Source organism: Helianthus annuus, chromosome 15 (genome assembly GCF_002127325.2).
Source record: "Helianthus annuus cultivar XRQ/B chromosome 15, HanXRQr2.0-SUNRISE, whole genome shotgun sequence".
NCBI lineage: Eukaryota > Viridiplantae > Streptophyta > Magnoliopsida > Asterales > Asteraceae > Helianthus > Helianthus annuus.
Window position 1 is genome coordinate 125922327 of NC_035447.2, and position 6000 is coordinate 125928326.

Genomic DNA, 6000 nt, shown 5'->3' on the forward strand with positions numbered 1-6000 from the left:
GGATCATAACGTACTAGCCACATCAATCTAATATGTGTCTTGGGCATACAGAATCCAACAATAATCCCAGAAAGTAAGACAGCTCACCCATAGCACTCATTTCGAACTTGCTCTTCATCACCTGCTCGAACTCTTTACACATGTTTTCATCAGATGACCAAAAGATGATGTCATCCACGTACACCTGTACCAGCATAAAATCTTCTTTCTTTCTCTTGATGAAAAGTGTACTGTCAATCTGACCTCTTTCAAAACCATTCTTGATCAGATGTGTAGACAGTGTCTCGTACCACGCCCTGGGAGCTTGATGTAATCCATACAAAGCCTTATCAAGTTTGTACACCCGATCTGGATAATCTGGATCAACGAACCCATGTAGTTGTGAGACATACACCACTTCTTGGACTTTCCCGTAAAGAAATGCATTCTTCACGTCTAGTTGGTAAACTTTGAAGCCCTTGAATGTTGCAAAAGCTAGGAACAACCGAATTGCTTCCAACCTTGCAACTGGTGCAAATACTTCATTGTAATCTATCCTTTCTTGCTGATTGAAACCTTTGACAACCAACCGAGCCTTGTTTCGCGTCACAATTCCTCTTTCATCCTTCTTGCACCTAAATACCCATTTAGTGCCTATCTCTCTTTCACCTTTAGGAAGGTCAACTAACTCCCAAACTTTCAACTTTGCAAACTGGGCCAATTCTTCTTGCATTGCTTCAACCCAAGAATTGTCTTTTAGAGCCATATGAATGTTCTTCGGCTCCTCTTGGGAAATAAAGCAACTATACAAGCACTCGTTCACAATCCCAGTCTTCTCAATCAAAACAAATAAACTTGTATTCGCTGCTATGCTTCGCCTTGTCTGAACACCTGCAGTAGGATCTCCAAGTATCATGTCAACTGGATGATCTCTATTTGCTCGTGTAGTAGCAACAACATCAACTTCTAAATTATCACCCAGGTTTGATCCAACCTCCCCCTGAATATTCTGATTAGCAAACGGATTAATGAAATCCTCCCCTGATTGGGTTCAGGTTCACTATCGCTTGAATCAGTATCAGCAGCACCTTGGGAAGTTTCCGGAGCATCTGTCATATCAACACTTGATCTAGGCATGAACTCGCCTTCATCATCTTTATTTATCACAGTTTGAATCAGCTAAGAATCATCTGCATTGGAAAACTCAGGAATATTAAATGATTTAAAAGTGCTTTCATAATAATATAATATAGCGGGTCCATTCATTGATTGTTGAGGTTTGTATGAAGTAATTTCAACATTAAACACAACCTCAATTTTACTAGTTGTTAGTTTAAAAACCCTTTTATTCGGTGCGCCAGGTACGTAACCTAGAAAGTAGCCTTCGTCAGCCACCTCACCGAATTTTTGTTTGTCTTTATTTCGCACAATCGTGCTGGGTAATCCAAATGGTTCAAAGCCTTCTAAGTTTGGCTTTTTGTTAAACATCAACTCATGACAAGTTTTGTTAAAATGTTTAACAGTCAAAACTTTGTTTAGGACGTAGCAAGCTGTATTCACAGCTTCTCCCCAGAAAAGAACTGGTAGCTTTGAATCTGAAAGCATCATCTTAGCGGCTTCAATTAACATCCTGTTTTTCCTCTCAGCGACTCCATTCTGTTGAGGAGTATAAGGAGCAGAATATTGATGTTCAATTCCCTTGCGAAGACAATAGAGATCTAGAATACGATTCTTGAACTCTGTGCCATTATCACTCCTTATCCTTTTGATCTTTGCATCATGGACATTTTCAAATTTTGTAAAAAGATCTATCAACATCTCTGTTGTCTCATCTTTTGTACCTAAAAAGAAAACCCATGAATAACGTGAGTAATCATCAGTGACAACTAAACAATAGTACTTTCCACCTATGCTCCTCACGTTCACTGGACCGAATAAATCCATGTGAAGTAATTCATAAGGGGCATCTATGGAATTTACTGTTTTAGACTTATGAGGTTTCTTGTGTTGTTTTCCCTTTTGACAGGGTAGACATTTGTCTTCCACTTGAAACCTCTGTATTGGAACCCCTTTCACTAGCTCATTTTTAACAAGATAATTCATTTTTCGATAGTGAATATGAGCCATGTGTCTGTGCCACAACATCGATTCAGCTTCAGATGCTTTTGATAGTAAACACGCCACCACAGCAGTCGGATCCTTAGCACCCATGTCCATGACATAAGTGTCATTTCTCCTTGGCGCTTGCATCACTATCCAATCGTTCGGAATCTCCAAACCTGGTTTCAACACTAATTTCATTCTTGGTAAAATGGATCGAGTGACCCTTGTCGCAAACTTGTGACACGCTCATCAGATTGTGTTTAAGCTGCTCAACATAGTTCACTTTGTCCAGTGTGATCTTCCCATTGGTCAATTTTCCTCGACCTGTAATTCTACCACCTTTAGCACCCGCAAAATTCACATGTCCACCATCATAATCTTCAAATTCAGTCAACACGTTTGAGATCCAAGACTCCAGTTAGGAGTAATGGATATTGGATGGATGTTACAGTGGTTGGTGAGTTTGGACGACCCAAGACCATTAAGGCTTGGGTCCCTCAATCTAACTAATTTCTTAGTTGGTGTGTGCAGGAGCTGCTAAGGAGGATTATCAACTTATGTTGATAGTGGCTGCTCTAGGCACATGACGGGGGATGTGAGATTGTTGATATATATATATATATATATATATATATATATATATATATATATATATATATATATATATATATTAAATAATTTAAATTGAAGTTCAAAGTGTCGAGTTGACACAGAAGATAACCTGGCTCTGATACCAATTGTAGGTCCCCTTGTTCGTATGGATCGTCACAGAATTGTATATCTAACCTAGAGTGCGGAATCCTCTAGATCAGATTTGCACAGAAATGAGTAGAAACAGAAATTCCAATTAAACAGGTTTTCTATTGATTATCAAACAAACGTATTACAATCAATCAAACCTTAATTTTCGTCCAAGCTTTAGCTCTCACGAAAATACTCTCTCTCAAACTCTGTTTTGGCTGATTAACCTTAACCCTAAAGCCTAACCTTGTTTATATAACACAAGGTTGCAACATTAGGCTAGGGTTTACTACATGGGCTAGGCCCAATTCGTCCACCATCACCCAACTGGGTTTTGTTTAGCCCAAACTCTATTAATTTCACTAATACAAAGCTAAACCCGCTAACTGTTTATCGTTTAACTAATTACAAGATATCCAAAGACCAAATCTAAGCTGTTGTCACAGAATATGCACCAACACACACGCTAAGTGAAGTTCGTAGTTTTGTAGACTCGGGTTGAAGTTGTGAAATCTATTTGGTTTAATCTATGCTGTTGAATCTATTTGGTCAATCTATGCGAGGATCTTATGGTGAGTTCGAATGTTGTGATTAACGAAGCATGACATCGATGACGAGACGGGCGTGGCATGATTGAAGTATGGTGGATACGCCGCTGGTACTTCCTATATATAAGTGCTTCCGTCATGTTGCCGAACTTTCGTAGCACGTGCCATGCGGGATTTCGTTGTTTGTGGATAGTTAACACTAATCTATGTGAATCTATTGAAATCTACGGTAATCTATGGAAACCTATTGAATTCTATGGAAATCTATCGAGGTCTATTGAAATCTATTGGATCTATTGAAGACTATTTGAAATCTATCGTGATCTATTGAAATCTATGTGAATCTATGATAATGATGATGAGTGTGTTTTGCAACATGTAACATGACACCGAGTACGAGGTCGAAGCGATTATGCCCGAAGCGTGGTGGATACGCCACTAGTACTTCCTATATATAAGCGTTTCTGACAAGTCGCCAAACTTCGTACAACGTGCCATGCGAAGGTCGTGGTTTGCGGTATCTGTGTGAATCTTGAGTCCTAGTCCATCGTGTTTGAATCTATATTAATCTAGACTTATATGATCCTCTTGTTGGATCTTTAGGATGTCTTCTCGTAAGCTATCCGACACTCTCAAGAGATCCAGGGAAAAGTCTCAGAAAAAGATGATGTCCTTTATGGCCGACCAGATCGCTCGAGTCGTGCCAAAGATCACCTCTGAGATCCAGGGATCAAACAGTCCTCCATCCTCTATGGACTCGAAGGCCGAGAAGCAAAATCCTACTAAGTTCAGTTACAAGCATTTCATCTCTTGCAATCCTAAGCCTTTCACGGGCAGTGATGGGGTGACTGCAATGCTCGAGTGGTTCGACAGCATCGAAGTTACCTTCATTAACAACGAGTGCCCCGATCATCTAAAGACTAGGAGTGCGACTAGAATGTTTCATGGCAGAGCGTTGGAGTGGTGGTCAAATGAGAGAAACATACATTCGAACAAAGAAGCCTATGCTCTTCCATGGGCCGAGGTGCGTGAACTAATGATGCTTGAGTTCTGCCCTCCCCATAAACAACTGAAGCTTGAATAAGAGTTTTGGTACTTGAAGCAGATTGGGGATGATAATCTGGCTTATACTACCCGTTTCAAGCAGCTCAGTTTGATCGTCCTACACTTGGTCTCTACTCCTAAGCGAATGATAACCAAGTTGGTCTACCTTCTGCTATGCGCGATTCTATTGAAGCAACTCGACTCGAAACTATTGAGGATGTCTACCGTCTTGCAGCTAGTCTCAACAACAACCATGTGCGTGATAAATAGTTTGCTAACTCTGCTCCCTCAAAGTATACACACCAAGTTACCCAACAGCCAAGTGGCAACAAGAACAAGAGGCAAAAGTCCCAGGGTTCAGGATGCAATGCAATTGTTCCTGCTGTTCAAAACACTGTTGCTAAACCTGCTCCTGCTGCTGCTGTTCAGAACCCTGCTGTTCCCGAAGTCAAGAAGCAGTACACTGGGTTTTACCCCAAGTGTACGACTTGCAATTTTCATCAACCTACTACCTCAGCATGTCGTTTGTGTACCAATTTCAATCGCTATGGTCACACGACCCCTTATTGTCGTCAAGCTAATCCTGCTCAACCAGCTCAGCAAGCCCCAGCTCAGGCAGACCTACCAGCCCTCCCGGCTCCTAAACAGAACCCGAGGCTATTCAATGCTATTCGTGCATGCTACAAGTGTGGAGACACTACTCATCTTCGTAACCAGTGTCCTCAGCTGAACCAGGACCAGTAGCTAGCCGCTCGTGGGCGAGCGTTCAACCTTAATGCTAACCAGGCTCGTAATAACAATGATGTTGTCAATGGTACGTTTCTCGTCAATAACCTTTATGGTTCGATTCTATTTGATACTGGTGCTGATAGAAGTTTTGTATCCGTGGAATTCGAATCTTTGTTAAGATGTGCACGCTCTAAGTTACCTAAGTCGTTTTCGGTGGAGATTGCCGATGGGAAGTCTATTCTAGTCGATTCTATTCTTTGTGGTTGTTCCTTGATACTTAACGACCACGTATTTACTATTGATCTAATACCCATGCAATTGGGTAGTTTTGATGTCATTATTAGTATGGATTGGTTGCGTAAGAATCATGCCGAGATTGCTTGTCACGAGAAGTTTGTTCGTTTACCTCTTCCGTCCGATGATGTTTTGCCTGTCTATGGAGACCAACCTTCGAAACGACTAAGGCTGATGTAATGCACCCAAGCGAACAGATGCCTACGTAAACATAACTTTGCCTTCTTGGCCCACATGGTGGAACAAAAGGGCAAAGGGAAGAACATAAGCGATGTTCCAGTAGTGTGTGATTTCCCTGATGTTTTTTCTGAAGATCTTCCTGGTCTTCCTCCTCCTAGATCTGTTGACTTTTGTATTAATCTCATACCTGGTGCGACTCCTATCGCCAAGGCTCCTTATCGTCTTGCACCTTCCAAGATGCAAGAATTGTCCAGTCAGCTACAAGAACTGCTCGACAAGGGTTTTATTCATCTGAGTACCTCCCCGTGGGGTGCTCCCGTTTTGTTTGTCAAGATGAAGGATGGTTCTTTTCGTATGTGTATCAACTATTGGGAACTTAATA